At 45.3% G+C, this 27,381-nt stretch overlaps 1 long non-coding RNA gene across 1 annotated transcript; it reads left to right on the top strand.

Moving 5' to 3' along the window:
* The first annotated feature begins 4,930 nt into the window (after positions 1 to 4,930).
* Positions 4,931 to 14,791, top strand: LOC142496529 (uncharacterized). The gene is made up of 3 exons (XR_012802035.1): positions 4,931 to 5,312; positions 13,531 to 13,734; positions 13,965 to 14,791. It is a non-coding gene; the product is annotated as an uncharacterized LOC142496529 (long non-coding RNA).
* Positions 14,792 to 27,381: the final 12,590 nt, after the last annotated feature.

Here is a 27,381-nt window from a genome sequence, read left to right as displayed (position 1 = left end):
TCTTTTCTGTACCCAGATCCTTGACCTCTGTTACCAAGTCATAAAAACGTTCACAATAAAATGGTAGGCAAGGTGTTTCTGGGGTGAGTTCTTTCACTTAACAAGCTATAGCATAACTGATGCTTTAAAGGCACTGCAATGATTAGCCGTGAAGGGGTTAATGTTCCTTACACACGTAGGAGCAGTAAGTAAACTAGATAGCTTTAGCCAGAAAAACCTGTAAGAAATCAGCCGATGGGTGTCACCCAAAAGCCTAAGGGCCTGATGTATTGTATGACAGCTTCCTATATAAATAAGGTGTCTTTGGATGCACTATTATATGGGGTTTCTATACATAAATCCAAAGCTAGCAATGGTGATTAGTAAGAAGTGGAAATTTTCTGTAGTTCTGTGTAAAATGAATCATAGATGATTAACAGAATTTTCTAGAGAGAAGGCACGAGCAGATTTCAAGGGCTGCATAGCTGAGGTAATTCCCCGAAACTCTACGGAAGCTCCACAGCTCTCGTCAAATGCGCAAGAATCTAAAACAACAGGCGTCTTGGTTAGGATTATTAAAATATCAACCCTTTTGTTCAGGGTCATGGTTGAAAGGAGAATGGTGGGAAATGACCAACTCTTACACATTTTGAGACCACTCGATCCCTTTAGATGGCCAGAGGAGCACACATGACAATAAAGGCAGCCACCATGGGCGCACGAACATCAAAATATCAAGTACTGGGGTCTGATCACTATACAGGCATACCCCACATTAACGTACGCAATGGGTCCAGAGCATGTATGTAAAGCACTACCTTTTTCCCACTTATCGATGCATGTACTGTACTGCAATCGTCATATACGTGCATAACTGATGTAAATAACACATGTGTAACAGGCTCTATAGTCTCCCCGCTTGCGCACAGCTTCGGTCCAGGTAGGGAGCCGGTATTGCTGTGCAGGACGTGCTGACAGGCGCATGCGGGAGATGCTGTTTGCCTATTGGGCGATATGTCCTTACTCGCGAGTGTACATAAAGTGAGTGTCCTTAAACCGGGGTATGCCTGTATTGTGTAGCACTCGCGTACATTTGTTGCACAATAAATCTTTATTGGAAGAGCGATATTTCGGTCCAGTTCCGTATGTAGGACCGAAACGTCAATATGCTATTTTGGATTCTTGAGTATTTGACCAAAGGGAGTTTGTAGCTAAACCATGTTGGGAATCCGTAAAATCTAGCAGTTTATGAGCAAAAGATCAACATTTGCATTCTACGGGAGGTTGTACCATTCACATTGTGACTTTCAGGGAAATGTGTTTCTGATCTCGTGTAGCTTTCAGGATCTTGTAGGTATTAGCATGAAGAACATATAGTATATAATTATCATGTGTATACAGGGCCGCCGATGGGGGGAGAGCCGGGACAGGTGTCCTGGGCCCCGGTGGGCATTGCAAGGTGGCCCCGACCTCTGGCCGGGCTCGGCTGCCGGTTCTCTTGCCACTGGTCCCAAGCTCTCCCCACCTGCGGGCCTCCCTCACTGACCGTCCAATGCTGAGCTTGTGATGCTGGCGCGCTGAGCCTCTCTGATGTCGACGCTCGCCGAAAGCAAGCTGGGATCAGCTTCCGGCGCACACCGGCATGAGAGGGAGGCCCAGCACGCACCAGCAGCTCGGTGTGGGACAGAATGGGGAAAGCCCACAGCTTGGGAGAGCCGGGGCCCGGCTGCCAGTCCTGTCACCCGGTCGGGCACCCCTCAGCCACTGGTCCCGGTCTGACCATCCCCAAGATAGAAAAATTTACAGTATTTGGTCGTGGGGTTTTTTATTTTTCATATTCATTTGGGGGATGGGGGGTTCTGTTATATGTATTTGGGGGTGGAGAGGGTCTTTTATATGTATTTGGGGTGGATTTATTTTGGTAGGTATTTTCTGGTGGGGATTGTCTGTGTTGGGGGAGGGTGGGGGGAATGAGTGAGGAGGAGGGATTGAGCGAGAGTGGGGGGAGTGAGAGGAGAATGAGGAAAAGAGGGGGTAAGAGTGAAACGAAGGGGAGAGCAATACATGTGGGGGAAGGGATTGAGTGAGAGTGGGGTAATTGGAGGGGGGGGGGGGTGACGATAGCCTGTCACAGGTATTAAGGTTACACAAATCACTGGGTTGAACTGAACAAGGCTTAGATATAATAAAGTATATTTATTCCTTTGGATAGGTGAACACACGGATAATACAGTAACAGACAAGAAGTACACTTACTTTGGGGATGGGGGATGAGAAGTATGAAGCATAGCAATTCTCTCGCAATCAGGTCACAATTCAGATGATATCAGAAGACAAAGGATAAAGGGTGGACAACAGTTTATAAACCTTTTGTGCCCTATCCTTAACATTGAGTACAGTGGATTGGTCTTCAATTAACTCTAGCCACTCATTAACGTGGGAACACATTTTGACACATGCCCCCCTGCTTGTTGGTACATGCACAGTAGAGCTCTGGGGTCTCATTTCTGTAACCCCTCCTCTGCATCAGGAATGCCAGCTAGTCTACCAGATTGGATTCCTGGCAGGATATTCTTTGTTGTGAGGTGTGAAATGGAACACTTGAAGACTGCTCTGGTTTGAGTAATCTCCGCCCTCATGCAAACAGTGGAGGTGACAAAATCCTTTGAACCATACTTAAGTCCTAGACATTGGGTTGCCTTTCTGACCATATGCTACCCTGGTATGCAAAGGAATTTCCTCTGGGTTTTACCCATTCCTTGGAACACAGTATGAAAGATAAAACATAGACATATTAAAATATCCGGGTCTGTTGGGTCCAGCAGGTCCAAACTTCCCAGTTCTCAATGCCGGAACTGGGACACCCTATGGTCCAATTTGCGACTTGCTACGACCTTCGGAGCCGGAGATATACAAATACACTTAAAACCGTTTCACATTTTAATACAAAAATCTCCGCTGTAAATTAAATCACGGTTTTTCACTAAATCCCCATTGAAAACAACGGGCTCTGCCGCCATAGACTTTCAATGGCAAACCACCGCCGTTGGCGGCTATGGGAATCTCCGCCATAGACTTTCAACGGGGCGACGCCGCCGTTGAAGTCAATGGGGGTTTTCCGCCGTAGCCGGTCAATGGAGATTGGCCGCCATTGGAGTCTATGGGAAAAGTCCCGAACTTTCAAGGGGGTCCATACTCCGTCGGGTTGGTCCAAGAGGGTCAAGGATGGTTCTGCAGCGATGCCGGATCAGTGGCTATAGATACCCCAAACCCTGATCCTTTGGGCCCTCCGGAACTGGAGCTATGGATTACCAAATTTCAGCTTTTGACACTTAGCCGTTTTCCTGAGCCGTTTCTGCCCCCGCCATTGGAACCTATGGTGCGACCCGCTCTTCTCGGTTCGACCCTTATCGGGGGTCCAGGATATGGGGACCCGGTTGTGGTCGAGTGGGGGGAGGTCTAGGAACTAGGGGCAGAAAGAATTTTATTTCTAGGTGCTCTAGAACTGTTTATTCCCACGCCACTTGTCGTTGAACTTGACTTGTTAAGTGATCAAAGTTCTCCTATTGAAAATGTATCTGCTTTGCGGTTAAGCGGTTTGGACGGCAGCCAACTCGTTCCTGGAAAGCTCTTTCAAGGATTCTCCATTCAAGTCAATGGGCCCATTGACTTACAATGGGAACCCGCCGCTCTTCCTCTCGGACGCCATCTGCTGGTCTTCTCAGGAAACGGGACTCAACAGCAAGATTCGCCATTGAAACACATGGAGCCTCAATTGCGGCCTATGGGAGCCTGCAAAATGGTGCCTGAAAAGGCGGGAAAATTACACAAAGGGCTATAATCACTAAACAACTATTAACCCTTGTGCTCCCGGATGGATCCTAGTGCGTGTGTGATGCAGACACTGATTAAACCAGATGTTACACTAAACATGGGAACGGGAATACACATTTACATGTCATAACAAGGGTTAAATCACATTTCTGGACCTCAGCCCAGTTAACCCCTTGTCTCCCTGGTGAGGTCAGGGGATGGCCAAATGGGGTGTAACCCCTTTAATCCCGGGCCACCCCCTTTCTCCCTCTACAGGGGGGAAGAGAGGAGCGAGTGAGTGAGGAAGAGGGAGTGAAACAGAGGGGAGAGAAATACATGCAGGGGGAAGGGATTAAGTGAGAGGGTAATTGATGGAGTGGGGTGGTGTGAGGAGGGAGTGAAACGGAGGGGAGAGAAATACATGGGGAGTGAGGGGGAAATAGAGGGTCCCGGGAAATCTGTCGGCGGCCCTGTGTGTATATGTAGCAGACGATTTGGCAATTATGTTTATTAGTATTTAAACAGGCGGCCACACACTTTCCTACCATAAATACAATCCTAGAAACAGCAGTTCTGAAGGGTAGACGTTTAGATGGCTGATTCTGTTAAAGCTGCATCGGAGAAGCAGCATTTCCAGGCAGAAGGAGAGCAGAGCCGTTATTAGTTGGCATTACTTCAAGCCATGTTAGCGAAAGGGACTATGCACGCAAGCAGGAGAATGAGGTCTTGAAGGACTACTCCACACGTACGATAAATATAACTTTAGCCTTTAAATTATAACAAACATGACCTGCATGGTTGTAAGAATACACTTTTGTTGAGCATTCTGATTGAGAGAGTGTCGTGGTCTTTCTGCTTCTGTGCAGTCCTCCAAACCGTGCTAAAAAAAACAAGGAACAGAAGATCTAAACCAGGGCTGCACAACACGCGGCCCGCGGGCCGCATGCGGCCCGCCTGGCCTCTCTGTGTGGCCCTCGATGAGATTTAAAAAAAAAAAAAAAACTTTGAAAAAATTTTTTTTTTGAAAAAAAAAAAAACTTTGAAAAAAAAAAAACTTTGAAAAAAAAATGGCGCCAATTCCCTGCGGTCCCGGCGCGCATGCGCTAGGCCCGCTCCGTCCCCCCCCCCCCTTCCCTGCTCCCAACGCGGGGCGGAAGGGGAAGCAACATGCAGCTCCTCTGCGTGCCCGCTCCCCTCCCCCTTCCCTGCTCCCAACGCGGGGCGGAAGGGGAAGCAACATGCAGCTCCTCTGCGGGCCCGCTCCCCCCCCTGCTCCCAACGTGGGCTGGAGGGGGAAGTAATAATTAAATAATTCAGCTCCTCCAGCGGCCTGCTTCTCACCGCTTCCCTCCGCGGCCAGCTTCTCGCGTCCCCCACGAGCTCACCTCCCATGCCCTCCTCCCCCCCCTTCCCCCAACCCGCGCCCCCAAGCCCACCTCCCGTCCCAGGCAGCTGCCGCAGGGATATCGGGGGCAGGAGGAGCAAGCGTCCGGCGGCAACCTGCACCCACCCGGGTCAAGGTAAGTCACTGTTAGTCACTGTCACCCAAGTCACTGTCACCCACCCACCCACTGTCACCCACCCACCCAGTCACTGTCAAGTCACTGTCACCCACCCAGTCACTGTCAAGTCACTGTCACCCACCCACCCAGTCACTGTCACCCACCCAGTCACTGTCACCCACCCAGTCACTGTCACCCTGTCACCCAGTCACTGTCACCCACCCAACCAGTCACTGTCACCCACCCACCCAGTGTCACTGTCACCCACCCACCCAGTCACCCACCCACCCACCCAGTCACTGTCCCACCCTGTCACTGTCCCACCCTGTCACTGTGTCCCACCCTGTCACTCTTCCCACCCAGTCACTGTGTCCCACCCCGTCACTGTCACCCACCCAGTCACTGTCACCCACCCAGTCACTGTCACCCACCCAGTCACTGTCATAGTCACTGTCACCCACCCAGTCACTGTCACCCACCCAGTCACTGTCAAGTCACTGTCACCCACCCAGTCACTGTCACCTACCCACCCACTGTCACCCACCCACCCAGTCACTGTCACCCAGTCACTGTCAAGTCACTGTCACCCACACTGTCACCCAGTCACTGTCAAGTCACTGTCACCCACCCACCCAGTCACTGTCACCCACCCACCCAGTCACTGTCACCCACCCAGTCACTGTCACCCAGTCACTGTCACCCACCCACCCAGTCACTGTCACCCACCCACTGTCAGTGTCACTGTCACCCACCCACCCAGTCACCCACCCACCCAGTCACCCACCCACCCAGTCACTGTCCCACCCTGTCACTGTGTCCCACCCTGTCACTCTTCCCACCCAGTCACTGTGTCCCACCCCGTCACTGTCACCCACCCAGTCACTGTCACCCACCCAGTCACTGTCACCCACCCAGTCACTGTCATAGTCATTGTCACCCACCCAGTCACTGTCACCCACCCAGTCACTGTCACCCACCCAGTCACTGTCACCCACCCAGTCACTGTCACCCACCTATCCACCCAGTCACTGTCACCCACCCAGTCACTGTCACCCACCCAGTCACTATCACCCACCCACCCAGTCACTGTCAAGTCACTGTCACCCACCCAGTCACTGTCACCCACCCACTGTCACCCACCCACCCAGTCACTGTCACCCAGTCACTGTCAAGTCACTGTCACCCACCCACCCAGTCACTGTCAAGGTCACTGTCACCCACCCACCCAGTCACTGTCACCCACCCAGTCACTGTCACCCTGTCACCCAGTCACTGTCACCCACCCACCCAGTCACCCACCCAGTCACTGTGTCCCACCCAGTCACTGTGTCCCACCCAGTCACTCTTCCCACCCAGTCACTGTGTCCCACCCCGTCACTGTCACCCACCCAGTCACTGTCACCCACCCACCCAGTCACTGTCATAGTCACTGTCACCCACCCAGTCACTGTCACCCACCCAGTCACTGTCACCCACCCAGTCACTGTCACCCACCCAGTCACTGTCACCCACCCAGTCACTGTCACCCAGTCACTGTCACCCACCCAAGGGGGAGAGTGATGTGAGGTGCAAGGGGGGGAGAGTGATGTGAGGTGCAAGGGGGGGAGAGGGATGTGAGGTGCAAGGGGGGGAGAGGGATGTGAGGTGCAAGGGGGGGATAGGGATGTGAGGTGCAAGGGGGGGGGAGAGGGATGTGAGGTGCAAGGGGGGAGAGGGATGTGAGGTTCAGGGGGGGAGAGGGATGTGAGGTTCAAGGGGGGAGAGGGATGTGAGGTGCAAGGGGGAGAGGGATGTGAGCTGCAGGGGGGAGGGATGTGAGCTGCAGGGGGGAGGGATGTGAGCTGCAGGGGGTGGTGGGATGTGTGTGGGGTGTAGGGGGGTATTGTGTGTTTGATGTGGAGGGGGGTATTGTGTGTTTGATGTGGAGGGGTGTATTGTGTGTGGGTGAGGGGGAGAGATGGGGGTATGAGAGATAGATGGGGAGTATCGCAATGGTTGATAGTGTTGGGTTCTGGGGGAGATATGAGGATGATGATGGGTGCTGGAGGAGAGATGATGATGATGATGATGATGATTTTACCCGTGCGGCCCAATTTATTTTTCCTTGGAGCAGTTCGGCCCTTCGCACTTTACGAGTTGTGCAGGCCTGATCTAAACTAATCTGGGTCTTAGAAACCAGACCTATTGCAAGTATTTAAAGGAACCGGGGTTGTGTTAACTTGCAAGGATGTATATGATTCCATTCTGTATGTGATATTTATGTCAAAATAAATTAGGAGGACACGTTAGAGATTATAATACAATGTCAAAATAAACAAGAATTTGCTTCCAGGAAAAGCAGTTGCAGCAAATCCCCAGCATTCATTGTGCTCTACAAAGCTAATCAAAAGTAGATTATATGTTATAGAAGCACAATAAAGGCAATCTGGTACCATGTAGTCCAGTCCTTGTTTTTATTTATTATTTTTTAGAAACTAATTCCAGTGCATTCAATAACTGTGATTATTTTTCAGAGTTAATGTAGGGCGGAGAGCTCCAATTCTCCTATTTTGTTTCATGGATCCAACTAATGATTTGTAGTTTTTGCAGATTTGTATTATTATTTTGTTTGTCGTTGGTTGGATGAAGAGCAGTTGCAGGGCAGCAGTAGCTGACTTCTTTGTGTTTTTGTTCCTTCATAAATTTTGGACATATGTCCGCTGATGGAAGGAGTAATGGGACTGAGCCTCATTTCAGGGAAGTTACTTACTTGGAGTCTTTGTGCACGGGCGCCCGATTAGCACTAACACACTTTACCCCCTTAAGGGGTAATTCTATATCCGGTTAAGTGTTTTTTGTTTTTGTTTGTTTGTTCTTTTAACCTGAAAACAGCCTGAAGGGCCACTTTGACAGGTATAGAATCACTTCACTCTCCTAAATCTGTCTCAGCATCTCTCCCACTAAAATCCCTCTACTTTCTTCCTATTAAATACTGTATTACTAACAAAATTCTCCTCTCTTTTAAATCTATACACGCCTCTAAACCTCCTTACATCTCAGCCCTAATTTCTCGCTAAACACCTGCTTGCCTCTTGCGTTCTGCTGAAAATGATGTCTTCTGTCTACTCCCTTTTTGTATCCAAAGCCCTCTCCCACCTAAAACCTCTCACTGACTGCCCCACACCTGTGGAATGCCCTTCCCCTCAATACCCGACTAGCCCCCTCTCTATCCACCTTTTAAGGCCTATGTCAAAACACACATCTTTAATTAAACATTTGGATAGCTCCTTTGGCTTATACTGTACATCTCATATGCAATTACCTTGACTCCTCGCAGATGCACTTACCAGAACAACCTCCTACTGTCTCTGTAAGTTCTCCTTACTTACCATTTAGATTGTAAGCTCTTCTGGCAAGGACTCCTTTTCTTAATGTTTACTTTTACATCTGGAGTGCTTATTCCTATTATGTCACATGTATTATTGCTGTAAAACGCTATGTACACGGATTGCGCTATACAAATAAAGATATATATATATATATATATATATATATATATATATATATATATATATATATGTGTATATATATAAGCCCCCCGAAGAAGCGGGACAGCAAAACGTACGTTGGGGCTGCCTGTGTGTCCTTGTCCTCTCCAGAGTGCCCCTCACAACAGTGTTTGAAGACCGCAAATTTCACACGGCGTTATACAAGGTTGCGCACTTGTGTCTGGCTCGAGCTACATCAGCAGCAGTTTTTTTTCAAGCTCCTGGATGCTGTTTTTTGCCTAAGTATCACTTTACTTCTCTCTGCTCCATGCTTCACTGTGGTCTCTGGGACTTGTCTCATGATATATACCAACATGGTTTAGTGTGTCTGTCTGAACTGATGTATACAGCCATTTCTTCACCTGTAATATTGGCTGTTTATGGACTGCTGTAGCTTAATGCCTTTGTCAGCTCATGAGTGCTGCTATAAATATTTTCCCTTGTCCACATTGACCCTGAGATTGTGCCATTCCTAATGCTTTGTTTGATGAGGATTGATCCTATTTCGCCATTTTCTTAATTGGACCGGCCGGTCTAAGGGGTATGAGACTACTTGTTTGTCTCATTACTCTTTACTTTTGAATGATAAATTGATAAATATATATACACACACACACACACACACACACACACACACACACACACACACACACACACACACACACACACACACACTGCAGTCTCACTTTGAGCGGTTGCGGCGTGAAAAAAATTATTTTCTGAGTCTTCCCCCTGATCGTCCGGCTCCACACTCACTGCCGCGCGCGCGGCCCTAGCATAGAACGGCTGGCTAACCACAGCCAAGAATAAGTGCTGCTGCACGCACAGCGGAGCAAGCGCGCCCACTATATTATGGGCCTTAGCCTAACACAGGCTTATATCCATGATCAATCATGCGTGCTCCTGTCAACACCCAAACACCTATCCTGAAGAAACCTCTTGATGCTGCCTCTCCCAGTTACCATTCTAACTCCCTTCTGCCATTTGCATCCAAACTTCTTGAACGACTCATTGATAACTGCAGGTGGGACTTCCTCACTCAAACTCTCACCTTAATGCTCTGCGGTCTGGATTCCATCCTAACCACTCCAGTGAGACTGTCCTAACAAAAGTCAACAGTAATCATGAGCCCTTCCCCTTATTCATTATTATTGGACCCTACTGCTGCTTTTGATACCATTGATTATCTTTCCTCTCCACAACCACCATTCCATTGGCCTGTGTGACACTGCCCTCTGCTGGTTTACTTCTTGCCAATCTTATTTATTTATTTATAAAAATATTTTACCAGGAAGTAATACATTGAGAGTTACCTCTCGTTTTCAAGTATGTCCTGCGCACAGAGTTAAGACAAATAATACATGTTTACAAATACAGTTACATAATGAGCAGGGTATACATTATATACAAGACATTGCATGCACAGTTAAAGATAGTATATATTATGGGCGTATGAAACAGTTACAGACCAGATTAAAATGTGTGACAGCCTTAGATTTGAAAGAACTTAGACTGGTGGGGGCTGTGAGAGTCTCTGGTAGGTTGTTCCAGTTTTGGGGTGCACGGTAAGAGAAGGAGGAGCGGCCGGATACTTTGTTGAGCCTTGGGACCATGAACAGTCTTTTGGAGTCTGATCTCAGGTGATAGGTGCTGCATGTGGTAGGGGTGAGGAGCTTGTTCAGGTAGCTGGGTAGCTTGCCCATAAAGAATTTGAAGGCAAGACAGGAAAGGTGAACTTTGCTCCTAGACTCGAGTGATGACCAATCTAGTTGACACTGTGTTTCGAACAGGATAATTGTGATGCATCAGAATTGGTCAAAATTCCTCCATAGTATATATAGATGATACTGGATAACAGTAGAAAGTCCATGAGTAATATGGCAATTTATCAGGTACGGGCTAGGAGTCTAGTGGGGTCCACTTGACCTCCACAACTAAAACACCATATCAGCCCCCCCTAGTAACCAATATAGAATAAACAGAGGCACTGGTAACCATATACATGTATGTGGGGGCACTATGGCCCTTTACCTTAGTGCTTGCAGGACTTCTAGATATCCAGGGCGTGCAGTTCATCCGGGTAAGTAGCCAGCAAGAAGAGAGGTGAAGATGTGTAGCACTGCCTCGGTTTCCAACTCCCAATGAGACCGGAAAAAATAATAAGGTGAGCACTCAATTGAGCAACAGGTCAGGTTTAATGCAGGGTGGTGCAGCAAAAGGACAACAGAGCAACACGAACGCACCTAGGCGTTTCGTGCACTAGGCACTTTATCAAGGTGACAAACACATGTATTACTGCATGATTTATACTCACCTGTACTGTGCCTTGCGCTACCGGGTGTGACGTCATCGTCTCGCGTCGCAACGGGTTTTAGAAAAAATAGAAAAAAAAGACAGTCAGATAGCGTTAGCATACCACCTGACTGGCCGAGCCAATGGCTGTGTACGCCGCGTCACCGCGACCCGTTGCGACGCGGAACGATGACGTCACACCCGGTAGCGCAAGGCACAGTACAGGTGAGTATAAATCATGCAGTAATACATGTGTTTGTCACCTTGATAAAGGGCCTAGTGCACGAAACGCGTAGGTGCGTTCGTGTTGCTCTGTTGTCCTTTTGCTGCACCACCCTGCAATAAACCTGATCTGTTGCTCAATTGAGTGCTCACCTTATTATTTTTTCCGGTCTCATTGGGAGTTGGAAACCGAGGCAGTGCTACACATCTTCACCTCTCTTCTTCCTAACACTGTGTTTCCTCTGCTGGAAGTCTGGTGAGTCTCCGTCTCACTCTCACACAGTTGATGTACCCCAGGCCCTGTCTTAGGACCTCTATTCTTCACCATTTGCCCCTCAGTCAACAAAGTCAAATATGACCCCTAAACAAGAGCTTGCTGAATTGAATGGATAGTAGTGTTACTGACTGTGATGGAAAGGTGCTAAATTGGTCTTGATTTAGGTGGGATTATAAGGTAGTCAGTTTTTCACATGTTGAATTTGAGGTGTCCAGCTGCCATGAAGGATAAGGCCTCGGCTATGCTTACTGCTTGCAGGCGGAGGCGCGCTCACGCTCAGCACTGAGCCCTTACAGCCGCAATTAGAGCGGCTTTAGTAGGGGCTCGCCTACGCTTCCGCAAGCGCGCGGAAGCGTTGGTCTTAGGGAATTTTAAAATTTCCCCGCTTGCCGGCGCGCAGGGCCGGTCATGTGAGCGGTCGCCCAATGAGGGCGAACCAGCTCCGTGACGCCACTGGCCCGCCCCCGGCCCGCCCCCTGACGGCACGCAGGGAAAGCACCCGCAAGGCCAGGGAAAGCACCCGCTTTCCCTAAGCCTCAGCGCGCCTCAGCACGCCAGCGGGGAGCCTGGCCAAGGCCTTAAGATTGCCATGACAACAATTGGAGACCTAGATGCAGATGTGAGGTTCGTTGTGGATATATACAGCTGTGTCATCAGTATGAGGGATTACTTAGAGCCACATTCATTAATAAGGCCACTGAGGTAGAGAAAAAGAGGACAGGTCCCAGAGCTGAGCCTTGATGTACTCCAACAGATAGATCAATAAAGGAAAAAGATGAGTTTGCAATAATAATAGTGAGTTCTTGTATAACTAGCATTGCTAGTTTTACACAGCGCTTTACAGAGACATTTTGCAGGCACAGGTTCCTGCCCTGTGGAACTTACAATCTACGGTTTTTGATGCCTGAGGCACAGGGAGATAAAGTGACTTGCCCACGGTTACAAGGAGTCAACCCCAGGAACTGAACCAGGTTCCCCCGCTTCAAACTCAGTGCCAGAGTCAGTGTCTTTACTCACTGAGCCGCTCCTTCTCACTAAAGGAACAACGAGAAAAGTGGGAAGAAAGTCAGCAAAAGGTTTTTTCCAGAACATCAAGGGAGTGGACAGTGTGAAGTAATGGATGGTTAACAGTATCAAAGGCTCTATGCTGCTGATAACCACATTTACCTCTCCACCCCTGACCTCTCCCCAGGTCTATAGTCTTGTAACAGTGTCACGAACGGCACACCTGTGAGCGTGTGACTGGTATGTGTGACAAGGGTTAATAAATACACACTGCTATCTAGCTGGACCACTTGTCACCCCCAGAGTCCCTCAAATTAGTTATATCTCCCCTCAATCCATCACAAATATAACCTTAATGCTTCCACCACCAAAAATGTATGTCAAGTTGTACTTGCAGGGTTTTTGGTCCCAGTTTACAAAGAAATATATGTAATTAACTCACCAAAATCTAGTGTAGCAACATGTGTCCAAAAATGTAATTGCTCTCTTCAAACCATCCAATTAAAGACACAATACTGAATAGTCCAGCACTTCCTATATAAAGAAATCCGATCATTGGTATAGAACCAAAAAAGGGTAATTTAATATATGCAAAAGTGAATCAATAAACATACAATACCACACATAGAACACTGTAATAACATATAGGTAGAACCAAAAAAAATTAAAAAAATGCACAAATGCGCACAAGGGATTAGTAATAGGTAATTTATTAAAAATGTACGCAGATACTGAGGGGATCCAACCCCACCTCAGATGAAAGGCTAAGCAGCTAAAGCTCAGTATTATTGGAGAGTACCTCCAATGCTAACTAAACCCTAAGCTGCACAGCATACAGTTTACAATAAAAATGCATATAAAAATTAAAACATGAAAGAAAACTAACTAACGATTTGTGATTAAACCGCCATAGGATTGACAACTGGCAAGGGGAGACGGACACTCACACTGAGACAGAAAGCAGGCTCGCGGTGACTGCAGAGGATCCGGATCTCGGCACCGCGAAGATGGAAAAAAATGCTGCTGTCTCCTGCAGGCTCCGTCACAGCTTGCTAGCAAACACGCGCAGGATGGCCTGTCGTGACCTCTACGCATTTCGCACCACGTGACGAAGCATGTATGTTTCATGTTTTAATTTTTATATGCATTTTTATTGTAAACTGTATGCTATGCAGCTTAGGGTTTAGTTAGCATTGGAGGTACTCTCCAATAATACTGAGCTTTAGCTGCTTAGCCTTTCATCTGAGGTGGGGTTGGATCCCCTCAGTATCTGTGTACATTTTTAATAAATTACCTATTACTAATCCCTGGTGCGCATTTGTGCATTTTTTTCATTTTTTTTTGCAGGGTGCCCTCCCCCCTTTTCAGGGGGGATCACCTTGAAGTAGGAGCTCTTGGGGAGACGCTCTATGTGCATGCTGCAAAGGGACTATCCATATTTCTATACAGCACGAGCGCTGAATATCCTGCTTTTTCTACTCTACAGGTAGAACCACATAAGGGGCGTGTGGGTGAAAAAAGAATTGTATTCTATCCAATTAAAGACCAAAGACATAACTTATACATTTGTTTTATTTAATATGCAAAAATAGTACAGTGCTAAGTTACAGGAAAATAATATTACTAGAAACATACCATACAATATATGCAAATGTTTATTAAAATAAAAGGGTAAAAGTAGGATTTCTATACGTTACCACTTAACAATATCTGATTCCTTCCAAAGAGGTTGTGTGTGCATGAAAGATGAGAATTCACGTGTCTGACAGCGAAGCACACCTTTTGTCAAATTCTAAATTCATGTCGTAAATGCATGGTTTTTATTCTAAAAATCCTCTGCATTGAGGACAGGACAAACCCACCTTCTGGGCATGTCCTTGTAATGAGAGTGGAGTTTATTGTGTTTCTGATGGCCAATGTGCATGATGGGTTCACTTTTGTCTCTTACAGACATGCTTAAATGTTGTAATTTTGCTGTGAACAGGATACTGATGGAAAATAACAGTTAGGATAATTGTTATGAGAAAGGGCGAGATATAGCTGGACTCCCTTGCATCCTTAACTGGGATGTTGGCTGAATGCCTGGATGTGTTCCCTGATACTGTACATTTGTACATTGACCAGGCAGCTCATCTTAACCGATTATGGGAGCCCCCTGGTTGTTGATGACATCATGAGTGGTATCCTGAGTGCCATAGAACACTGAAATATATCCGAAGCTAAGTACCCAATAAATTATATTTACTCATAACAACTGGTGTTGGTGTTATTAATGTGTGCACTCGTGGCTGAGATCGACAATCCGAATCAATCTCTTGAACAAGTAATTTTCTTGGCAGAACAGTCCTTAACCCCCCACCCACCCCCCTCCCATATCAATCCTGACACCTTTTTGCCTTGAGGAGAAAAAATAGCTTTTCTTTTCAATCAAAAAATGCATGACTATGAAACGTGTCCTGCATATTTATCCCTGTAGCTCCTAGAATAACGTGACACATATCAATGTGCTCAGGTGAGTTTGCCGTATGCAAATAGACTATTTTTCACCAGCTCACTCCTACGTTTGAGAGACAAACAAATATCAGACCTTTGCGCCCTCAGACTCGTGGATTGTTTAACATTATTACGCTATACAATGGGTGGTCCAGCTAAATAATAATCTCAAATACTCACGGTATTATTCAGGATTGCAATTTGGTATGCTTATTTTAGCACCTTATTCCTGTGACCCTATAGTATACAAGGCAAGATTGTATATGTTGTACTGTCCTTATGTGCGCGCCACTTTAGTTTACCCTAGAGATTAATAAAGGTCATTTTAACTGATCACGATGTTACACTATGTCTGGTTATAGAGTGCTAACTAGCTGAGTTCTTTCTCTCTACTATTCGCATTATTTAATTTGCCAGATCTCAAATGTTGCAAAGATATATTTGTTATTCTTGCGAATCGTTGTCATATCCCGATGTCCTATTTAGTAAATATACACAGTCGGGGAATATCTCCCTGGCCACACGCTCTGGTGTTCCCAGAAAACTAAGGAGGTTTTTTGAAAGTTCTATTAAAAGGGTTTTTCCTTATTTCTACTGTCAGAAAGATTTGAGACTCCCAGTTTCAACCCCCCCCCCCACTTTCCTAAACAAGGAGTTGCCCCCCCCTCCCCCCCAGATAACATAACTTCTAGATAAACAGAAAACCACTGGGTCACTGGTTTAACCTGCCATAAAACAATACTTTAAGCTGTAACTTGCAACTTCAGTTAAAGCAGCAACACTGCACCCTCCCCCGTCCCTTTTTTCTTTCTTTCTTATTTGTATATGTAAAGCATGTGGCAATGTATAATTCCACATTCTTACCCGAGCTGACAATCGTTTGGGGCTCCTGTTACATATCTGTAAAAATCCTTTTGGTATTACTAACATAATACTCAGCAGCTACCATGTATCCTTATACAAAGTAACATTATGTATTGTTACAGTTTGCAGCTCAAACTGCTGTGAATATGGACAACAAATTATCACAAACAGGAAAGTGTTGCAAAGATCTTGCACTGCTTGGGAGGTGGGCTAAACCTGCTTTAGAAATCAAAGGATGGTGTAAAACTCATAAAAAATGGCATTAATAGTTGAATAATATTTTTTTTTAATGCAGTAATGATCTAATACTACAGAACTGATTTATTAAAAAAAGAGGAAGATTTCACATGTTATCCTGCTTTAACTGTTGTGTCCGAGATTATTAAAATACTGAATATTTTCATGGCCTTCTTGTGACCATCGGTAATTATCTTTCTGCTATTTACTCATAGATGTTAAAAACAGAACTTTTCATTTCCCCTCCTTCTTACTTTACACATGTACCTACTTTCTTACTTGCATTAAAAGACTCCAATATCCAACAGATACCACAAGCCAGATACGTAGGTGTCATTTTTCACTACACACACACACACACACACACACACACACACACACACACACACACACACACACACACACACACACACACACACACACACACACACACACACACACACACACACCATATAAAAAAAAACCTCCCCAATACATATAAAAAATACCCCAACCCATGTAAAAATACACCCAATACATATAAAAATTCCCCCAAGCCCCCCGATACATATAAAAATACCCCCAAGCCCCCCAATATATATACAAATAGCCCCAAGCCCCCCAATATATATACAAATAGCCCCAAGCCCCCCATACACAAACTGACGTCACGCTGCTGCAGCCGGAGATCACAGATAAAAAGACTCCCGCGACTGCAGCAGCGTCGACGCCGCACTTTGCAGCCAATGGTAGTTTCAATACTGAACACTACCATCGGTCGCCAGGCATCAGTGACGAACGCGCACGTCGTGTAGCGCGCTGTGTGAGCGGGGCCTTACGGAGGCCCCGTGCTCTCTCCCAGCAATCCATTTAATCATTGGGGGGAAGAGCGCGGCAGCTCTGTAACCACGGGGCTCGGTGCAGGGGCACCGACGACACCACCATCAAGCCGGACCTGACACTCCACCCCTCTCATTACTCCCGCTCACTCCCTTTTCCAAGACTTCTCCCGTGCTTCCCTCTAACTCTGGGATTCTGCCCCATGCACGAGCTCCCCGGCTATATATATACTGTATATATATATATATATACATTTCAAAGTTACATAAAAACAGACGTTTTCAGGGACCCAACTTTACTTTTATCCTAGAACGGCATACTCCTGAGTCACAAAGTTCATAGCTAAACCCACGCAGAGCAACTTTCCCCCCGCAGCCCTCCCACACACAAACTATCCCTGTGCCCCCAATCCTCAACTTTTCTGATTGTACGCTCCTCGGGAGCTGGGACCCCCTTCCTACTGTCTCAGTTTGTCTTAACTTATATGACAGCACTCTCTTTGTTATACAATGATATTGCCCGCCCTCCCTCCCACATTGTACTGCACTAGGGAATATGTTTACGCCATACAAATAAAAGATAACTATTATTATTATTAATAATTATTAATAATAATAATAGCAATACTTAAGTAACATTTAACTACTCACCATATTGAAAAGGGAAATTGTTTACAATTTAGAAATAAAGCAAGACAGATAGAATACCATGAAACAAACATATCCGAATCCTATTGCCATCTTGCTCTTTATCTCTTCTATATATTTTATGCTTTTCATAATCTGTATTTAGGATGAGCGCAATGCATTGTGGGACTGTCAGGCACAGCTGATGGCTTTTTTCTGCAAGGATGCGATGGTTACAGGAATAAAGAAAGAGGAAAAATGCCACAATAGAAACACTTCTCTTTTTATTCATTTAAAAGCTCTGTTATATAGTGGTTTTTGTTGTTGTAAAAGGGTATGTATAATGAGTAATCCGATACAGTGCTGTCTTTTGTGGCTATAGGGTGACATCTAGTGTTACTTACTCACATTGCAGTTCGATCATTTATTTACATAGTGCTGAATGATACCTGGGCATTTCTGAGGTCAGAGCATATGGAAGACTATATATAACACTGACTACGGGTATAATATTTCCCTGTTTATCTTGTGTGCCAAATGTAAAACATGTTTCTTCAAGTTTAATTCCTTTACTTCTACAGGATCTTGCAACTAATTTATTGCTGGGTTCTGTGGCACTGAAAAGGTTAACACATTTGATGTTCAAGCTTTGTTCTAAAAATAGAATGACATTTATTCAGTCTGTTTGAGGATGGCTGAAGATGCAAAAATATCTTATTAAGCCTCCAATTGTCATATGTGCATCAAGTATAACGGTGCTTCATAAATGTATACTATGAAACTTTGTTTTGCATGTTCTTGTATAGCGCTGCTGGTTTTTACGTAGTGCTTTACTTTGTACTGATCTGTGGCGGAGCTACACATGAGCGGGCCCCGGGCTCAGATTTCTTTCAGGGCCCCATTAAAAATCAACGTATTCTGTAGATTAAAAATTAAATATACCGCACACATATAAATATAGATTAAATATAAAATATAGATTACTCATGTGCTCCCCATTTATTTTTAAGTCAGAAGTTCCGTTTCCGCACTTTTTGCTCAGCAAACATGTCAATGATGTGATCCATATCGTTTCTAAGAAGACAGAGCGTAAACTCAATATACTTAGTCTTTCCTTCCCCCGGTACTTCTCAAATAACACTTAGTAAGTTTTAGTTTGAACAATGCACGTTCTGCGCTTGCGACAGTGACTGGTACTGTTAGAGATCGTTGCTCGCTGCCGCCCTCCTCCATTCGAATCCCAGCGTCAAATGACGCCACGGACGTCACCAACGTGACATCGCACGGCGTCGCGTTGCCACGGTAACTCAACGTCATGGCCTCATGTGACACTGGGATTTGAATGGAGAAGAAGGGTGGCAGCAAGGAGGCGGCGGCCACCACATGTAAGTGACTTCCAATCAGGCCCGATAGGCCAGAGATGGCGGAAAATGTATATGGGGCGGACATTTTTTCATCCCCAAATTTTGCCGCCCTAGGCCTGGGCCTAATGGTAAATCTGCCACTGGATAAAGTAGATGGTGGGAACCTCTCTGCAGAAGGAGAAATAATCCAGACACACGCCCTTTTCTTGAAGTCGTTTAATCAGCAATGAAACCAACATTTCGACTGCCACGCAGTCTTTGTCATGGTGAGGGCTGACACACGTTACTAAAGTTTACAAATATATACCCCACTACCCACCCCTCCAGAGTCACTGCAGCTGGCAAACGGCGCGAAAGCGGAACAAGCCATGATGTCATGGCCGCAACGGGGGTTCACGCATGCACACCACAATGCTCACATCAATGTGAGCCCGGCGCCAGCGTGTGGCACTCCGTCAGCACAGCCGCGCGTCACGTAAGGACCGCATCTGCCTCCCTCCGGTTGTTATAGCAACCAGACGCCAAAGCTGTTTATGTTGGACACAATGTTGCACCAATATCGTTGGATCAGTACCCTTCTTTATGACACTCTTATGTTCAATAAAATGTTGTTTCAACATTCTCGTCGTCTTACCAACATAGAGTAATCCACAAGGACATCTGAGGAAGAAAACTACATGTGTTGATCTACAAGTTATGCAATGTTTAATTTTAATGCTCTCCCCAGTAGACGGATGACAGAACGTGTCCCCTGTACACAAACTATTGCATATGGAGCAATTGCAGCATCTAAAATTTCCAGGTTTACTTTGACTTAAAAAATTAGTGCTTTGATAGAACTTTTTATCGTCAGATTTAATGTGTGTCCGAAATATTCCTCCCTCGTTTAAAAGCTAACACAAGGGGTTCTCGGCACACTTCCGATAAAGGGCCTCATGCAGAGAGCAGCACTATTTGAAATCTCGCCATTTTCCCGCGAAAATCGCGCTAAAAACAGGTGAAAATGGCGAGCTAGGGAAAACGCGCCTTTTTTTTTTTTTTTTAAACTAGCCTTTCTACCGGCGAGAACCTAAATCTCCCCTGTTGAAAAAATATCCATATTCAGAAAGGCGCGATCGCCATCTAGTGGCTGATCGCGCCAATAACATGGAGAGAAATTCTCTATTTACCTCCGCCAAAAAAATTTGGCAAGAAGCTGGAGGTCGGCGGCCGGTGGGGGAGAAAAAAAAAATGCTTTTTTTCAACACGTTTCAACAGCGCTCATATCGCTGGTTGAAAATCTCCATATGCAGAAAGGATTCTAAATGCAGTTTTCGGACCTTTCTGCATATGGAGAAAAAAACTCTCCATTAAAGCTTCTTTTTATTCCCCTCTCCAATTTTAAATAGCGCTGCTCTCTGCATGAGGCCCAAAATCTGATCATGCTGCAAGATATGCAGAAATGGCAAAGTCCAATTCTTACCTTTTGTGAATAAGGAAGAGCTTTAATAAGGGCCGGTGAATGGTAGCTATCGGCCCTAAGAACTGCATTCTTATCCGTGGAACGGGGTCACATGATGACGCGTTGTGTCAGAATGCCGGAGCCGAGGTAAGGAGGGGGGGGGGGGGGAGGCGGGGGGACGGGAGGGGAGGGGGGTGGGAGAGCTGGCAGAGTGGAACAGGGGGAAAAGATTGCGCACCCCTGGGGTAAGATATTGTGTGTCCTTGTACAAAACCCAAGGTAACTACGTGCTTGGCTCAGCTGTATTGTCAGTAAATGTTACTATTTGCTAACACTGACATGCTCAGTGAGTTTAAGGTCAAGAACAGAAATTTGACCGCTATCTACTCCAATAAGGAGACATATTCTGTTGGGAGGGACTTACCTTCATTATATAATGCAGAGCACAATGGGCTTCTGCCTCTTCTTTTGCCTTTTTGTGTCCCTGAGAAGGTGCAGAGTAAAGCTACGCCTCATTCTCCTCGTCACTAGCACAGAAGAGACTGGTATACACAGAACATTGCTCGGGACCTCTGACATTTTAGGCACCTTGTCAGAGAAAGAAATGATTGTGTCGGCGCTTACTTAGTGCATAGTGTCTATGGGCCTCATGCAGAGAGCAGCGCTATTTAAAATTGGAGAGGGGAATAAAAAGTAGGTTTAATGGAGAGTTTTATACTCCATATGCAGAAATGGGCGAAATCCGCTATTTTTAGCATTACTGCATGTGGAGAATTGTAAATGAGGAGATGCGCGCTGCTGAAAGGGAAAAAAAAAATCGCGCATTTTTTTTTCCCACCTATAGCCGGCGAGCTCCTGCTTCTTGCCAACTTTAGTTGGCGGAGAAAATTGAAGAAAATCGCGCCATGTTATTGGCGCGAACAGCCGCTAGATGGCATTCGCGCGTTTCTGAATTTGGAAATTTTTAAAGCTGGCGAGATGTAGGTTCTCGCCAGCTGCGCGGCGAAATTTTCACGCTGCTCTCTGCATGAGGCCCTAAATAGTGAAACAAACTTAAATAAAACTGTAATAAAGTGACTTGAAAATATTACAGTGAACTGTGATCAATTAGTGAATATGTATGGTGACTTTTAAGTCTACAATAAAATCCTTTGCACCACCCAGTGTATAGTGCTAATTGAAAAGCTGCTCAGAACCCTTTGAAAGACTGTTCTCTAGTCTGCTGGATCCAAATGTTCTTCAAAAGTTCAGGGGAAGCGCCAGTGTTCACATCGACGTCATGAAAGAAACAATAGAAGCGACATAGTGTAGTACAATTTCAACCAGATTGAATGCTGTTTAAGTGAAAGTTTTTCCACTGACACTTTTCTCCTTTTCAATAAAGCAGTACAGAGATACTTCTCTCTCTGAGTAGTGCAATGGATCAGGAACTCCGCATATGAAAACCCCCTTGTTAATGACTTCTTCCCACCCGTGGTTGGTGTACCCAGGAAAATAATGGAAAATACTAATTGCGCAGTATATCTCAAATTGTATTAAAAAATAGAACAATAAAAACATATGGATGTGCACTCACATTTGGTACATAATAGCAATTCGTGGTACGAAATCCCGACTTTCCTCTATGCGTATTAACCGGTACACACGCTATGAAGCTCACTTCCGCGTCTCGGCTCTCGTCTACGTCACCTCCGGCTGCGTGAAGTTGAGGGCGGAAGGGCTGTGTAGAGGGATCTCCGGCTGCCAGGACTTCGCGTCACGAATGAGCACTGAATGAACACTGATTCAACGCGTTTCGTCGGTACAACTTCTACACAGCCCTTCCGCCCTCAACTTCACTCAGCCGGAGGTGACGTAGACGAGAGCCGAGACGCGGAAGTGAGCTTCATAGCGTGTGTACCGGTTAATACGCATAGAGGAAAGTCGGGATTTCGTACCACGAATTGCTATTATGTACCAAATATGAGTGCACATCCATATGTTTTTATTGTTCTATTTTTTAATACAATTTGAGATATACTGCGCAATTAGTATTTTCCATTATTTTCCTGGGTACACCAACCACGGATGGGAAGAAGTCATTAACAAGGGGGTTTTCATATGCGGAGTTCCTGATCCATTGCTCTACTCAGAGAGAGAAGTATCTCTGTACTGCTTTATTGAAAAGGAGAAAAGTGTCAGTGGAACTATTTTTCACTTAAACAACAATTAATCTGGTTGAAATTGTACTACACTATGTCGCTTCTATTGTTTCTTTCATGAGTTGATGTGAACACTGGCGCTCCCCTGAACTTTTGAAGAAAGTTTAAGCACCTTGCCTGAAACTTTTAGTGGCTGCCAGGTAGATAACTTATCTTCTAGCAGAGATTGAAGTGTTAGAACAGCTTCAAACAGTAAAACTCAAGCCTGTGCATTCTAATCCCTTCTGCATTAGATATGTAAAGTTAAGTAAAGGTCTGCCCAATATGTCAGCGTCAGAACAAACTATTATAAAGCCCCAGAATTGAAATAACTTTAACAGTGACTGTGATAGCAGTATATAAGGAAGATATATATTTACCTGCAGGGAACAGCTGGACTGCCTCCTATGCAAGTGCACTACCATAATCTAAGGGGGACCGAGGGAATGCCCCACCACTGAGCGTGTACGCTCCACAACAGTTGCCACATTCTGGTATACAGATCCCGCTGCATCAGCGGTTACGTACTGGAGAGATCTGAGGCCTAGTCGCCATCTCTGCTGTGCAACAGGAACGTGAGTACCAGGGCAATGCCTTGTTCCAATAGTTGGATAAGAAATATTACCCAGAAGCCCTGGGCAGGATGCTGCATCTCTCGATAGACCCTGGAGAAGTCTTGCTTGTTCCAATGACCAATTTCTATATACATTTTCTTGGGTTTTTTTGCACCCCCAATGCTACCTACCACAAATTATTGGGAGATCTCCTGGGACAAAAGGACTGTGATGGGTTATAAATATTCCCTACTAGCATGGTGTAACAAGAAAGGAAAAAGGAGGCCAAAAAGCGCACCAGCAAAAACGGAGCAGGAAGGACCCAAAACGAAAAAATGATTAAAAGGGCACTTTAATGTGACAAGAACGCTGTGTCATTTGAAACGCGTTGGATGGGTCTCTTGTCACATTAAAGTGCCCTTTTAATCATTTTTTCGTTTTGGGTCCTTCCTGCTCCGTTTTTGCTGGTGCGCTTTTTGGCCTCCTTTTTCCTGTTATTGCACAGCTTGCCTACCTACTACCAGGATGTGAGTATTGCTGATTTTCAGGGGAACCCGCCGATGAGACTGAGGGTGAGTGGGCTTGTACCATCTACCACCTGTCTTCAGGAGGATAGTACCCATACTATTGCACATTAAGTACTATATTATTCTCATAAGTACCCTGGTTTAGTGGTTTGGCTTATTTTATTTATTGCACCTGCATTTGAGCGCTTTAGCCTATTTTCCATATTGTAACAAGAAAGGGAATTTATATTTGTGTATGTGTATATTGTTGCCTGTTAATGTATATTATTATTTGACTATTGCCATTTCATTTGTTAATAAACCTATTGAAAAGTGTTTATTTTCCATTTTTTTTATACAAAAGGATCTGCGGGTTATTGGTAAGCTCCAACAGTGTGACAAATACATATATATCGTTTTAATTTCCATTAAACTATCAATTGACTCATACAACCAGATAATCACCAGGTGGAGGTATGGAAGCGCTAAAACAATAGCACACAGTATATAAAGAGAGCCACAAGACATAGGGGTGAAGATGACTTTACCTCTAGGATAAAGAACTCCAGACGTCTCAGCTGTAGCAGGGGCACCCACTTGGTAAGGCATTTCCCATACTAGGCTGAAGGGGCGTTACATAGTTATAAGTAACAAGGGAGAATATGCAGAAGAAAACATATCCAAAAATGGAGGATTAAGATTTACAGCGTACGTAACCGTCAATCAGTTAAAAATAAGTAGAGAGGGAAAAATAAGACGTGAAGAAGAATTCCTTTCCTGACACGTAATGGTTCTGGCATTGGGGGTCAGAGAAGGATCATAGCCACCATGAATGTGGCAGGTCTACGCTGAACAGATGTCTTCTCATTGGGAAGGAGTTTCTCTCCTGGAATGTTGCCTCGCTCCTCAATGATCTCTTCGGGTCCCTGTTTAATAAGCTTAATAGCGGTCACAGATGGAATTGTATTCTCCTATTTCTATTTGCGTGATTTAAAAATACAAATCTCACTCATTTTGGTGTGTGCATTTTGACCGAAAAAACAAGAGAAGTAGATAAAATAGTTGGTAAAGGTCGAACACTTTGAACCAGGCATGGCAAGTCCTCCAAGCAGTAAAGGGGAACAATGTAGCATATGCAGTGTGTGTGTGTGTGTGTGTGTGTGTGTGTATGTGTGTGTGTATATATATATATATATATATATATATATATATATATATATATTCAACTTTTATTGTTGGATTTGATGTGGATCTTCCTCCTTCCCAAAGAGAACGTGGCACCACGTGGTGCAATTCTAGACTGCACCGTGAGCATAAAAGTACTCAAAGTACAAAAAAATGCGTGGCGGGGGGGGGGGGCGCATAATGACATCACCCGGCAGATTCACCTCATTGGCTGAACCGCCGTGGGGCGTGGCCACCGCGCTTGTCGCCATTACTGAAGACAATTTGACTGTTTTTAGGAAAAACTGGTTGGGCAACGCAGCGGCCAAGGGAGTTAGTAGACCCGACCCCATTGAGGGCGATTTTTGTCTCTGCATCACATGCCAAGGTGTGCACTGCAGCAAGCACCGGGGACCTGGCCTTAGGTGGCAGCAACGAGTATTCAAATACAAAATAAAAGGAATACTATCCCAAAAATTTAAGGTAAAATATATGCGTAGTCCATGGAAACCATTTCATACCTATTGTGGTACATTTGAAACAAAACAGAAAGCCCTCACAATAATAGCAAGTATCTTCGCAGGGGTGCACGTCGCTCCAATCAAGGAGAAGATTAATGCCAAAGATTAATAAGATCAAACAGCACTCCACTGGTCTTAGAAGAATAGCAAATTTATTATATAGCAACAAATATCAACGTTTCGGTCCCACCATCTCGACAAAGGTCTGGATAGTTTTCCAAGTAAAAAAACAAACATGGTGTAATTTGAATAAAATACTGAATTCTTAAGCTGGAATCCCTTTGGGAAAATGGAGGAGGACTGTGACGATGATCAGGAAGCGGGCCCACAGGGCTGAGGTAGGGATGCCAATTAAACAACCAGAGCCAAAGGACAGGGTCTTATTAGAGTATCCGTGGTCGGTAAGGAGACAAAGGGTCAGGGCTGGCGGCAGTGGTGCAGAATCCAGGCAACAGGCAAAAGGTCAGGGCAAGCGGAAGGCAGCGAGGTCACGGTCCAGGGTCAGCAACAGGAATTTAAAATGAACAGGGAAGCCACAGGAATAAGCAAGCCACAGCAGCAGGCTAAACTCTGGAACAGTGAAGCCACAGGGACTGGCAAGCTGCACAGATGGCTCAGGAACTAGAGCCTAGGGTGACCAGCAATACAGGGAAACATATACAATGCTCAGGCAGGGGCTGGAAGTCACTGGCTGCTATTTAAGCCCTTGAACAGGTGCAGTCAACAAAGCAGGCTGCCAGTAATCAAAATGTCCACAGCAGCCAGGTACGGGCGGTTTCCAGCCAAAGCCTGGAGTGGAACTCTTACAAGGACGTTTTTACACCCAACCGATCAAAATACAGATTCCATTTTATGAAACAATACCAGTACACTCTGTGCCGGTGGTAAGAATGCAATCACCATATACCAATGCAGAGGCTTTAACCATATGTATATTTGTATAGCACCAACCAGTGCTTTACAATTTTTGAAAACAATACAATAACAATATCGGGAATATAATATAGATCAGGGGTGAGCAAACTAATCTGCACCCCCCTGTCTGCTATCCCCCACTGCTCGCGCCCCCTTCCTCCTCCTGCTCCTCTCTTACCCTTTTGTCCGGCGTCATCTGACATCACGTTGCACCAGAAGATGCCGAAGACAAGGTAAGTGAGGCATACAGAGGCCTCGCGCGCTGCCCCGGCATTTAATTTAAATGCTTTGGGGAAGAGCGCGGGGCCTCTGTAAACGCCCCCCCCACGAAAATTTCCCCCCAGTTTGTGCACCCTTGATATAGATAGGTTAAGTGCATAAAGATATAAATCTAACATTGGGAGAAAGGTGTCCCTGCCCTCGAAGAGCTTACAATCTCATCGGTATATGGAAGGCTAACAGAAACCGTACGAGAAGATTTGAGTGAATTGGTTAGCGTGCATAGAAGAACATATTTTTTAGTAAATAGTGGAGAGAAGATACATTTTGTAGTGAATGTGGAGTGCAAAGGGGATACAAAAATAAGGATGTTTAAAGAAAAAATAGGGTATCCCATGGGGTACCAACGTTTAGGTCCCTAGGTACCTTCCTCAGGACTTTGGCACCCCATGGCTACTTTTTTAATTTATATATTTTTTTATTTCATTAAACATTATTAGTTCTTGATCTTTATATGTGTCTATGTGTGCTATCTGGGTTAATCCTTTTTTGCTAGATCTTGACAGTCCATAAGAGGTAAGTTTATAATAATGAGTACTTTCCCCCCCCCCTTTATTTCACATTATTTTGATTTTGTTGGAGTGTACATAGAGGTTCTTCTTTTATAGAGTTTAATAGGGAACAAACGGAAAGTTTTCTGGAGGAGAGAAGCAGAGACTGATCGAGAGGAGAATGAGGTCATCCTCGCAGAAGCATTTAAAATGGATTGAAGGGTAGTAAGCTGCGAGGCCGGGAATAAGTTAGGGTGCCCAGATGTCTCGGTTTAGCCGGGACAGTCTCGGTTATTAGGGCTCCATCTTT

This window comes from Ascaphus truei, chromosome 6 (assembly GCF_040206685.1).
Source record: "Ascaphus truei isolate aAscTru1 chromosome 6, aAscTru1.hap1, whole genome shotgun sequence".
Taxonomy (NCBI): Eukaryota; Metazoa; Chordata; class Amphibia; order Anura; family Ascaphidae; genus Ascaphus; species Ascaphus truei.
This window is presented reverse-complemented; position numbering and strand designations above follow the sequence as displayed.